This window comes from Phyllobates terribilis, unplaced genomic scaffold (genome assembly GCF_046119375.1).
Source record: "Phyllobates terribilis strain yellow unplaced genomic scaffold, ASM4611937v1 Scaffold_123__1_contigs__length_5148117, whole genome shotgun sequence".
Lineage (NCBI taxonomy): Eukaryota > Metazoa > Chordata > Amphibia > Anura > Dendrobatidae > Phyllobates > Phyllobates terribilis.
The window spans coordinates 497,766-509,890 of NW_027362883.1; the positions used below are offsets into that span (position 1 = coordinate 497,766).

At 45.4% G+C, this 12,125-nt stretch overlaps 9 non-coding genes across 9 annotated transcripts; all 9 read left to right on the forward strand.

Moving 5' to 3' along the window:
- Positions 1–1,270: 1,270 nt before the first annotated feature.
- LOC141202869 (U2 spliceosomal RNA) lies at positions 1,271–1,461 on the forward strand. The gene has a single exon (XR_012274017.1). It is a non-coding gene; the product is annotated as a U2 spliceosomal RNA (small nuclear RNA).
- Positions 1,462–2,576: 1,115 nt separating this feature from the next.
- LOC141202871 (U2 spliceosomal RNA) lies at positions 2,577–2,767 on the forward strand. Its single transcript, XR_012274019.1, has one exon. It is a non-coding gene; the product is annotated as a U2 spliceosomal RNA (small nuclear RNA).
- Positions 2,768–3,882: 1,115 nt separating this feature from the next.
- On the forward strand, positions 3,883–4,073 carry LOC141202872 (U2 spliceosomal RNA). Its single transcript, XR_012274020.1, has one exon. It is a non-coding gene; the product is annotated as a U2 spliceosomal RNA (small nuclear RNA).
- Positions 4,074–5,188: 1,115 nt separating this feature from the next.
- LOC141202873 (U2 spliceosomal RNA) lies at positions 5,189–5,379 on the forward strand. Its single transcript, XR_012274021.1, has one exon. It is a non-coding gene; the product is annotated as a U2 spliceosomal RNA (small nuclear RNA).
- A 1,115-nt stretch (positions 5,380–6,494) lies between these two features.
- On the forward strand, positions 6,495–6,685 carry LOC141202874 (U2 spliceosomal RNA). The gene has a single exon (XR_012274022.1). It is a non-coding gene; the product is annotated as a U2 spliceosomal RNA (small nuclear RNA).
- Positions 6,686–7,800: 1,115 nt separating this feature from the next.
- Positions 7,801–7,991, forward strand: LOC141202875 (U2 spliceosomal RNA). Its single transcript, XR_012274023.1, has one exon. It is a non-coding gene; the product is annotated as a U2 spliceosomal RNA (small nuclear RNA).
- A 1,115-nt stretch (positions 7,992–9,106) lies between these two features.
- On the forward strand, positions 9,107–9,297 carry LOC141202876 (U2 spliceosomal RNA). Its single transcript, XR_012274024.1, has one exon. It is a non-coding gene; the product is annotated as a U2 spliceosomal RNA (small nuclear RNA).
- Positions 9,298–10,412: 1,115 nt separating this feature from the next.
- On the forward strand, positions 10,413–10,603 carry LOC141202877 (U2 spliceosomal RNA). The gene has a single exon (XR_012274025.1). It is a non-coding gene; the product is annotated as a U2 spliceosomal RNA (small nuclear RNA).
- Positions 10,604–11,718: 1,115 nt separating this feature from the next.
- Positions 11,719–11,909, forward strand: LOC141202878 (U2 spliceosomal RNA). Its single transcript, XR_012274026.1, has one exon. It is a non-coding gene; the product is annotated as a U2 spliceosomal RNA (small nuclear RNA).
- The last annotated feature ends 216 nt before the right edge of the window (positions 11,910–12,125 follow it).

A 12,125-nucleotide genomic window follows, 5' to 3' on the forward strand; every position in this document is an offset into this window, starting at 1 on the left:
GTGGACGCAGCACGGCTCGGGTGGTCACTCAAAGCTGGAGTGACCAGTACAACATCTGCAGTAAGTAAACACCCTTAACTGCACAACCCGACTCTGTCTTCATTGCCGTCTGCACTGCACTACCACAACCCCCATCCTCTACACCTGTCCCCCCTGAGGCTATACCCCTCCCGTTGGGGATTATCCCACCAAGCTGCGCACCCACCATCAGCCTCAGCGGACCCTGCTGCAGCGGTGGCCACAGTGACCGCATCACAACGGGTGGCGTAGTCGAGACAAAAGAACTCTTAATAAGATCTGTAAGACTGCCACACAACACTGAGTTTGACGCCCTGGGCACGGGCCGGGTCACAGCCGCTCGGAGACTACAACCCCCCATCTGATCCGGTGCCGGGTATTCCCCTCAAAAAGGAATATGTCCCAGGGAGTGCGTCACTTTCACCTAAATAACTACAGGTGGTGAGATAAGCTGCACAATATAATTGACCTTTCAGTATATTGTTGCACACACACCATCTATTTAGCAAATGCCCTTGTTATCAACAGCAGCCTTTTAAACTCACCTGAGCTAACAGGTATGTGCGCTGGTTACTCTGCTGCGCTTAAAATTTCTTTTTTGGTTTGCTACAATGCCTTTTCTGAAACGTTGTCTCCTTCTGCTGGAACACTGACTTCTTTCATTTAATGCCTGCAGACTATAAAAGAGAACCCAACCCAAAAAGTTTGGTTGATTAGTCTGTGGCATTCTGTTAAACTGTTGCTTATGGCGGTCTCTGTGAGCTTCTCAGCGACATTCAGCCAGCCAGGTATCCTGCCTGCAGTAGATGGAATGTGGCAATGGAACGCTGGCTGCGCGTGTCATAATAGGCTCTGAGCCTTTATATACCTGTGCACAGCAGCAGCCACCTTCAGTCTGCTGCTGGACAGCCAGCAGCAGCAGCAGCAGGAGAGGTATGTAATCAGGAGCCCTCCTGCTAAGGGTAGACAGCTGCTCGTTCCACCCCACCCCCCGCCTTAATTGGTTCTCCTCCCTTCCAACGGTGTTGAGGCGGGTGGGAACAGCAGGGGGTGAAGGTGCTGTGTTTAAAGAGGTGGAGTTATGCAGATCTAAAACGCGTGGATTGCAGCAGCAGCAATCCGAAAAGTGCAGGCATGTAAGGGATCTAGAGGTTGACAACATGTCTTCTTAACGGGAGTCCAGGAGCTCATCTCCACAAATGGACTTTTTAGGATCCTTGGGTGGCTCCGTAGTTTGAAACCAATTCTGGTTATCGCTTCTCGGCCTTTTGGCTAAGATCAAGTGTAGTATCTGTTCTTATCAGTTTAATATCTGATACGTCCCCTATCTGGGGACCATATATTAAATGGATTTTTAGAACAGGGAGATGGAAAAAGAGCTTGCTCTGTCCACTCCACGCATTGACCTGGTATTGCAGTATCTCCAGGACCGGTGCACCCCTTCTTTAATGCAGTTTCTAAAATCAGAAAGAATTGAATTCAATGTTTTTTGTTCATTTTGCTTGTTTGTCGGATTTTGGGATGGACTCTTTGGCTTTGCTTTTCTTCTTCTCATTGGATTTTTCATGTTCAAAGTTGCAGAAGCCAGATTACAAGCTCATTTTGGTTCAACTTCAGCAACTGTGCATTGCATTGCCATGTAATGTGATGCAATGCTATCTTTCTAGCTCTCCCTTTTTACTTCCTTTTGGATAAACAGACATATTAGGCAAGCATTTTGGAGCTTTCACCTAAATAACTACAGGTGGTGAGATAAGCTGCACAATATAATTGACCTTTCAGTATATTGTTGCACACACACCATCTATTTAGCAAATGCCCTTGTTATCAACAGCAGCCTTTTAAACTCACCTGAGCTAACAGGTATGTGCGCTGGTTACTCTGCTGCGCTTAAAATTTCTTTTTTGGTTTGCTACAATGCCTTTTCTGAAACGTTGTCTCCTTCTGCTGGAACACTGACTTCTTTCATTTAATGCCTGCAGACTATAAAAGAGAACCCAACCCAAAAAGTTTGGTTGATTAGTCTGTGGCATTCTGTTAAACTGTTGCTTATGGCGGTCTCTGTGAGCTTCTCAGCGACATTCAGCCAGCCAGGTATCCTGCCTGCAGTAGATGGAATGTGGCAATGGAACGCTGGCTGCGCGTGTCATAATAGGCTCTGAGCCTTTATATACCTGTGCACAGCAGCAGCCACCTTCAGTCTGCTGCTGGACAGCCAGCAGCAGCAGCAGCAGGAGAGGTATGTAATCAGGAGCCCTCCTGCTAAGGGTAGACAGCTGCTCGTTCCACCCCACCCCCCGCCTTAATTGGTTCTCCTCCCTTCCAACGGTGTTGAGGCGGGTGGGAACAGCAGGGGGTGAAGGTGCTGTGTTTAAAGAGGTGGAGTTATGCAGATCTAAAACGCGTGGATTGCAGCAGCAGCAAGCCGAAAAGTGCAGGCATGTAAGGGATCTAGAGGTTGACAACATGTCTTCTTAACGGGAGTCCAGGAGCTCATCTCCACAAATGGACTTTTCAGGATGCTTGGGTGGCTCCGTAGTTTGAAACCAATTCTGGTTATCGCTTCTCGGCCTTTTGGCTAAGATCAAGTGTAGTATCTGTTCTTATCAGTTTAATATCTGATACGTCCCCTATCTGGGGACCATATATTAAATGGATTTTTAGAACAGGGAGATGGAAAAAGAGCTTGCTCTGTCCACTCCACGCATTGACCTGGTATTGCAGTATCTCCAGGACCGGTGCACCCCTTCTTTAATGCAGTTTCTAAAATCAGAAAGAATTGAATTCAATGTTTTTTGTTCATTTTGCTTGTTTGTCGGATTTTGGGATGGACTCTTTGGCTTTGCTTTTCTTCTTCTCATTGGATTTTTCATGTTCAAAGTTGCAGAAGCCAGATTACAAGCTCATTTTGGTTCAACTTCAGCAACTGTGCATTGCATTGCCATGTAATGTGATGCAATGCTATCTTTCTAGCTCTCCCTTTTTACTTCCTTTTGGATAAACAGACATATTAGGCAAGCATTTTGGAGCTTTCACCTAAATAACTACAGGTGGTGAGATAAGCTGCACAATATAATTGACCTTTCAGTATATTGTTGCACACACACCATCTATTTAGCAAATGCCCTTGTTATCAACAGCAGCCTTTTAAACTCACCTGAGCTAACAGGTATGTGCGCTGGTTACTCTGCTGCGCTTAAAATTTCTTTTTTGGTTTGCTACAATGCCTTTTCTGAAACGTTGTCTCCTTCTGCTGGAACACTGACTTCTTTCATTTAATGCCTGCAGACTATAAAAGAGAACCCAACCCAAAAAGTTTGGTTGATTAGTCTGTGGCATTCTGTTAAACTGTTGCTTATGGCGGTCTCTGTGAGCTTCTCAGCGACATTCAGCCAGCCAGATATCCTGCCTGCAGTAGATGGAATGTGGCAATGGAACGCTGGCTGCGCGTGTCATAATAGGCTCTGAGCCTTTATATACCTGTGCACAGCAGCAGCCACCTTCAGTCTGCTGCTGGACAGCCAGCAGCAGCAGCAGCAGGAGAGGTATGTAATCAGGAGCCCTCCTGCTAAGGGTAGACAGCTGCTCGTTCCACCCCACCCCCCGCCTTAATTGGTTCTCCTCCCTTCCAACGGTGTTGAGGCGGGTGGGAACAGCAGGGGGTGAAGGTGCTGTGTTTAAAGAGGTGGAGTTATGCAGATCTAAAACGCGTGGATTGCAGCAGCAGCAAGCCGAAAAGTGCAGGCATGTAAGGGATCTAGAGGTTGACAACATGTCTTCTTAACGGGAGTCCAGGAGCTCATCTCCACAAATGGACTTTTCAGGATCCTTGGGTGGCTCCGTAGTTTGAAACCAATTCTGGTTATCGCTTCTCGGCCTTTTGGCTAAGATCAAGTGTAGTATCTGTTCTTATCAGTTTAATATCTGATACGTCCCCTATCTGGGGACCATATATTAAATGGATTTTTAGAACAGGGAGATGGAAAAAGAGCTTGCTCTGTCCACTCCACGCATTGACCTGGTATTGCAGTATCTCCAGGACCGGTGCACCCCTTCTTTAATGCAGTTTCTAAAATCAGAAAGAATTGAATTCAATGTTTTTTGTTCATTTTGCTTGTTTGTCGGATTTTGGGATGGACTCTTTGGCTTTGCTTTTCTTCTCCTCATTGGATTTTTCATGTTCAAAGTTGCAGAAGCCAGATTACAAGCTCATTTTGGTTCAACTTCAGCAACTGTGCATTGCATTGCCATGTAATGTGATGCAATGCTATCTTTCTAGCTCTCCCTTTTTACTTCCTTTTGGATAAACAGACATATTAGGCAAGCATTTTGGAGCTTTCACCTAAATAACTACAGGTGGTGAGATAAGCTGCACAATATAATTGACCTTTCAGTATATTGTTGCACACACACCATCTATTTAGCAAATGCCCTTGTTATCAACAGCAGCCTTTTAAACTCACCTGAGCTAACAGGTATGTGCGCTGGTTACTCTGCTGCGCTTAAAATTTCTTTTTTGGTTTGCTACAATGCCTTTTCTGAAACGTTGTCTCCTTCTGCTGGAACACTGACTTCTTTCATTTAATGCCTGCAGACTATAAAAGAGAACCCAACCCAAAAAGTTTGGTTGATTAGTCTGTGGCATTCTGTTAAACTGTTGCTTATGGCGGTCTCTGTGAGCTTCTCAGCGACATTCAGCCAGCCAGGTATCCTGCCTGCAGTAGATGGAATGTGGCAATGGAACGCTGGCTGCGCGTGTCATAATAGGCTCTGAGCCTTTATATACCTGTGCACAGCAGCAGCCACCTTCAGTCTGCTGCTGGACAGCCAGCAGCAGCAGCAGCAGGAGAGGTATGTAATCAGGAGCCCTCCTGCTAAGGGTAGACAGCTGCTCGTTCCACCCCACCCCCCGCCTTAATTGGTTCTCCTCCCTTCCAACGGTGTTGAGGCGGGTGGGAACAGCAGGGGGTGAAGGTGCTGTGTTTAAAGAGGTGGAGTTATGCAGATCTAAAACGCGTGGATTGCAGCAGCAGCAAGCCGAAAAGTGCAGGCATGTAAGGGATCTAGAGGTTGACAACATGTCTTCTTAACGGGAGTACAGGAGCTCATCTCCACAAATGGACTTTTCAGGATCCTTGGGTGGCTCCGTAGTTTGAAACCAATTCTGGTTATCGCTTCTCGGCCTTTTGGCTAAGATCAAGTGTAGTATCTGTTCTTATCAGTTTAATATCTGATACGTCCCCTATCTGGGGACCATATATTAAATGGATTTTTAGAACAGGGAGATGGAAAAAGAGCTTGCTCTGTCCACTCCACGCATTGACCTGGTATTGCAGTATCTCCAGGACCGGTGCACCCCTTCTTTAATGCAGTTTCTAAAATCAGAAAGAATTGAATTCAATGTTTTTTGTTCATTTTGCTTGTTTGTCGGATTTTGGGATGGACTCTTTGGCTTTGCTTTTCTTCTCCTCATTGGATTTTTCATGTTCAAAGTTGCAGAAGCCAGATTACAAGCTCATTTTGGTTCAACTTCAGCAACTGTGCATTGCATTGCCATGTAATGTGATGCAATGCTATCTTTCTAGCTCTCCCTTTTTACTTCCTTTTGGATAAACAGACATATTAGGCAAGCATTTTGGAGCTTTCACCTAAATAACTACAGGTGGTGAGATAAGCTGCACAATATAATTGACCTTTCAGTATATTGTTGCACACACACCATCTATTTAGCAAATGCCCTTGTTATCAACAGCAGCCTTTTAAACTCACCTGAGCTAACAGGTATGTGCGCTGGTTACTCTGCTGCGCTTAAAATTTCTTTTTTGGTTTGCTACAATGCCTTTTCTGAAACGTTGTCTCCTTCTGCTGGAACACTGACTTCTTTCATTTAATGCCTGCAGACTATAAAAGAGAACCCAACCCAAAAAGTTTGGTTGATTAGTCTGTGGCATTCTGTTAAACTGTTGCTTATGGCGGTCTCTGTGAGCTTCTCAGCGACATTCAGCCAGCCAGGTATCCTGCCTGCAGTAGATGGAATGTGGCAATGGAACGCTGGCTGCGCGTGTCATAATAGGCTCTGAGCCTTTATATACCTGTGCACAGCAGCAGCCACCTTCAGTCTGCTGCTGGACAGCCAGCAGCAGCAGCAGCAGGAGAGGTATGTAATCAGGAGCCCTCCTGCTAAGGGTAGACAGCTGCTCGTTCCACCCCACCCCCCGCCTTAATTGGTTCTCCTCCCTTCCAACGGTGTTGAGGCGGGTGGGAACAGCAGGGGGTGAAGGTGCTGTGTTTAAAGAGGTGGAGTTATGCAGATCTAAAACGCGTGGATTGCAGCAGCAGCAAGCCGAAAAGTGCAGGCATGTAAGGGATCTAGAGGTTGACAACATGTCTTCTTAACGGGAGTCCAGGAGCTCATCTCCACAAATGGACTTTTCAGGATCCTTGGGTGGCTCCGTAGTTTGAAACCAATTCTGGTTATCGCTTCTCGGCCTTTTGGCTAAGATCAAGTGTAGTATCTGTTCTTATCAGTTTAATATCTGATACGTCCCCTATCTGGGGACCATATATTAAATGGATTTTTAGAACAGGGAGATGGAAAAAGAGCTTGCTCTGTCCACTCCACGCATTGACCTGGTATTGCAGTATCTCCAGGACCGGTGCACCCCTTCTTTAATGCAGTTTCTAAAATCAGAAAGAATTGAATTCAATGTTTTTTGTTCATTTTGCTTGTTTGTTGGATTTTGGGATGGACTCTTTGGCTTTGCTTTTCTTCTCCTCATTGGATTTTTCATGTTCAAAGTTGCAGAAGCCAGATTACAAGCTCATTTTGGTTCAACTTCAGCAACTGTGCATTGCATTGCCATGTAATGTGATGCAATGCTATCTTTCTAGCTCTCCCTTTTTACTTCCTTTTGGATAAACAGACATATTAGGCAAGCATTTTGGAGCTTTCACCTAAATAACTACAGGTGGTGAGATAAGCTGCACAATATAATTGACCTTTCAGTATATTGTTGCACACACACCATCTATTTAGCAAATGCCCTTGTTATCAACAGCAGCCTTTTAAACTCACCTGAGCTAACAGGTATGTGCGCTGGTTACTCTGCTGCGCTTAAAATTTCTTTTTTGGTTTGCTACAATGCCTTTTCTGAAACGTTGTCTCCTTCTGCTGGAACACTGACTTCTTTCATTTAATGCCTGCAGACTATAAAAGAGAACCCAACCCAAAAAGTTTGGTTGATTAGTCTGTGGCATTCTGTTAAACTGTTGCTTATGGCGGTCTCTGTGAGCTTCTCAGCGACATTCAGCCAGCCAGGTATCCTGCCTGCAGTAGATGGAATGTGGCAATGGAACGCTGGCTGCGCGTGTCATAATAGGCTCTGAGCCTTTATATACCTGTGCACAGCAGCAGCCACCTTCAGTCTGCTGCTGGACAGCCAGCAGCAGCAGCAGCAGGAGAGGTATGTAATCAGGAGCCCTCCTGCTAAGGGTAGACAGCTGCTCGTTCCACCCCACCCCCCGCCTTAATTGGTTCTCCTCCCTTCCAACGGTGTTGAGGCGGGTGGGAACAGCAGGGGGTGAAGGTGCTGTGTTTAAAGAGGTGGAGTTATGCAGATCTAAAACGCGTGGATTGCAGCAGCAGCAAGCCGAAAAGTGCAGGCATGTAAGGGATCTAGAGGTTGACAACATGTCTTCTTAACGGGAGTCCAGGAGCTCATCTCCACAAATGGACTTTTCAGGATCCTTGGGTGGCTCCGTAGTTTGAAACCAATTCTGGTTATCGCTTCTCGGCCTTTTGGCTAAGATCAAGTGTAGTATCTGTTCTTATCAGTTTAATATCTGATACGTCCCCTATCTGGGGACCATATATTAAATGGATTTTTAGAACAGGGAGATGGAAAAAGAGCTTGCTCTGTCCACTCCACGCATTGACCTGGTATTGCAGTATCTCCAGGACCGGTGCACCCCTTCTTTAATGCAGTTTCTAAAATTAGAAAGAATTGAATTCAATGTTTTTTGTTCATTTTGCTTGTTTGTCGGATTTTGGGATGGACTCTTTGGCTTTGCTTTTCTTCTCCTCATTGGATTTTTCATGTTCAAAGTTGCAGAAGCCAGATTACAAGCTCATTTTGGTTCAACTTCAGCAACTGTGCATTGCATTGCCATGTAATGTGATGCAATGCTATCTTTCTAGCTCTCCCTTTTTACTTCCTTTTGGATAAACAGACATATTAGGCAAGCATTTTGGAGCTTTCACCTAAATAACTACAGGTGGTGAGATAAGCTGCACAATATAATTGACCTTTCAGTATATTGTTGCACACACACCATCTATTTAGCAAATGCCCTTGTTATCAACAGCAGCCTTTTAAACTCACCTGAGCTAACAGGTATGTGCGCTGGTTACTCTGCTGCGCTTAAAATTTCTTTTTTGGTTTGCTACAATGCCTTTTCTGAAACGTTGTCTCCTTCTGCTGGAACACTGACTTCTTTCATTTAATGCCTGCAGACTATAAAAGAGAACCCAACCCAAAAAGTTTGGTTGATTAGTCTGTGGCATTCTGTTAAACTGTTGCTTATGGCGGTCTCTGTGAGCTTCTCAGCGACATTCAGCCAGCCAGGTATCCTGCCTGCAGTAGATGGAATGTGGCAATGGAACGCTGGCTGCGCGTGTCATAATAGGCTCTGAGCCTTTATATACCTGTGCACAGCAGCAGCCACCTTCAGTCTGCTGCTGGACAGCCAGCAGCAGCAGCAGCAGGAGAGGTATGTAATCAGGAGCCCTCCTGCTAAGGGTAGACAGCTGCTCGTTCCACCCCACCCCCCGCCTTAATTGGTTCTCCTCCCTTCCAACTGTGTTGAGGCGGGTGGGAACAGCAGGGGGTGAAGGTGCTGTGTTTAAAGAGGTGGAGTTATGCAGATCTAAAACGCGTGGATTGCAGCAGCAGCAAGCCGAAAAGTGCAGGCATGTAAGGGATCTAGAGGTTGACAACATGTCTTCTTAACGGGAGTACAGGAGCTCATCTCCACAAATGGACTTTTCAGGATCCTTGGGTGGCTCCGTAGTTTGAAACCAATTCTGGTTATCGCTTCTCGGCCTTTTGGCTAAGATCAAGTGTAGTATCTGTTCTTATCAGTTTAATATCTGATACGTCCCCTATCTGGGGACCATATATTAAATGGATTTTTAGAACAGGGAGATGGAAAAAGAGCTTGCTCTGTCCACTCCACGCATTGACCTGGTATTGCAGTATCTCCAGGACCGGTGCACCCCTTCTTTAATGCAGTTTCTAAAATCAGAAAGAATTGAATTCAATGTTTTTTGTTCATTTTGCTTGTTTGTCGGATTTTGGGATGGACTCTTTGGCTTTGCTTTTCTTCTCCTCATTGGATTTTTCATGTTCAAAGTTGCAGAAGCCAGATTACAAGCTCATTTTGGTTCAACTTCAGCAACTGTGCATTGCATTGCCATGTAATGTGATGCAATGCTATCTTTCTAGCTCTCCCTTTTTACTTCCTTTTGGATAAACAGACATATTAGGCAAGCATTTTGGAGCTTTCACCTAAATAACTACAGGTGGTGAGATAAGCTGCACAATATAATTGACCTTTCAGTATATTGTTGCACACACACCATCTATTTAGCAAATGCCCTTGTTATCAACAGCAGCCTTTTAAACTCACCTGAGCTAACAGGTATGTGCGCTGGTTACTCTGCTGCGCTTAAAATTTCTTTTTTGGTTTGCTACAATGCCTTTTCTGAAACGTTGTCTCCTTCTGCTGGAACACTGACTTCTTTCATTTAATGCCTGCAGACTATAAAAGAGAACCCAACCCAAAAAGTTTGGTTGATTAGTCTGTGGCATTCTGTTAAACTGTTGCTTATGGCGGTCTCTGTGAGCTTCTCAGCGACATTCAGCCAGCCAGGTATCCTGCCTGCAGTAGATGGAATGTGGCAATGGAACGCTGGCTGCGCGTGTCATAATAGGCTCTGAGCCTTTATATACCTGTGCACAGCAGCAGCCACCTTCAGTCTGCTGCTGGACAGCCAGCAGCAGCAGCAGCAGGAGAGGTATGTAATCAGGAGCCCTCCTGCTAAGGGTAGACAGCTGCTCGTTCCACCCCACCCCCCGCCTTAATTGGTTCTCCTCCCTTCCAACGGTGTTGAGGCGGGTGGGAACAGCAGGGGGTGAAGGTGCTGTGTTTAAAGAGGTGGAGTTATGCAGATCTAAAACGCGTGGATTGCAGCAGCAGCAAGCCGAAAAGTGCAGGCATGTAAGGGATCTAGAGGTTGACAACATGTCTTCTTAACGGGAGTCCAGGAGCTCATCTCCACAAATGGACTTTTCAGGATCCTTGGGTGGCTCCGTAGTTTGAAACCAATTCTGGTTATCGCTTCTCGGCCTTTTGGCTAAGATCAAGTGTAGTATCTGTTCTTATCAGTTTAATATCTGATACGTCCCCTATCTGGGGACCATATATTAAATGGATTTTTAGAACAGGGAGATGGAAAAAGAGCTTGCTCTGTCCACTCCACGCATTGACCTGGTATTGCAGTATCTCCAGGACCGGTGCACCCCTTCTTTAATGCAGTTTCTAAAATCAGAAAGAATTGAATTCAATGTTTTTTGTTCATTTTGCTTGTTTGTCGGATTTTGGGATGGACTCTTTGGCTTTGCTTTTCTTCTCCTCATTGGATTTTTCATGTTCAAAGTTGCAGAAGCCAGATTACAAGCTCATTTTGGTTCAACTTCAGCAACTGTGCATTGCATTGCCATGTAATGTGATGCAATGCTATCTTTCTAGCTCTCCCTTTTTACTTCCTTTTGGATAAACAGACATATTAGGCAAGCATTTTGGAGCTTTCACCTAAATAACTACAGGTGGTGAGATAAGCTGCACAATATAATTGACCTTTCAGTATATTGTTGCACACACACCATCTATTTAGCAAATGCCCTTGTTATCAACAGCAGCCTTTTAAACTCACCTGAGCTAACAGGTATGTGCGCTGGTTACTCTGCTGCGCTTAAAATTTCTTTTTTGGTTTGCTACAATGCCTTTTCTGAAACGTTGTCTCCTTCTGCTGGAACACTGACTTCTTTCATTTAATGCCTGCAGACTATAAAAGAGAACCCAACCCAAAAAGTTTGGTTGATTAGTCTGTGGCATTCTGTTAAACTGTTGCTTATGGCGGTCTCTGTGAGCTTCTCAGCGACATTCAGCCAGCCAGGTATCCTGCCTGCAGTAGATGGAATGTGGCAATGGAACGCTGGCTGCGCGTGTCATAATAGGCTCTGAGCCTTTATATACCTGTGCACAGCAGCAGCCACCTTCAGTCTGCTGCTGGACAGCCAGCAGCAGCAGCAGCAGGAGAGGTATGTAATCAGGAGCCCTCCTGCTAAGGGTAGACAGCTGCTCGTTCCACCCCACCCCCCGCCTTAATTGGTTCTCCTCCCTTCCAACGGTGTTGAGGCGGGTGGGAACAGCAGGGGGTGAAGGTGCTGTGTTTAAAGAGGTGGAGTTATGCAGATCTAAAACGCGTGGATTGCAGCAGCAGCAAGCCGAAAAGTGCAGGCATGTAAGGGATCTAGAGGTTGACAACATGTCTTCTTAACGGGAGTCCAGGAGCTCATCTCCACAAATGGACTTTTCAGGATCCTTGGGTGGCTCCGTAGTTTGAAACCAATTCTGGTTATCGCTTCTCGGCCTTTTGGCTAAGATCAAGTGTAGTATCTGTTCTTATCAGTTTAATATCTGATACGTCCCCTATCTGGGGACCATATATTAAATGGATTTTTAGAACAGGGAGATGGAAAAAGAGCTTGCTCTGTCCACTCCACGCATTGACCTGGTATTGCAGTATCTCCAGGACCGGTGCACCCCTTCTTTAATGCAGTTTCTAAAATCAGAAAGAATTGAATTCAATGTTTTTTGTTCATTTTGCTTGTTTGTCGGATTTTGGGATGGACTCTTTGGCTTTGCTTTTCTTCTCCTCATTGGATTTTTCATGTTCAAAGTTGCAGAAGCCAGATTACAAGCTCATTTTGGTTCAACTTCAGCAACTGTGCATTGCATTGCCATGTAATGTGATGCAATGCTAT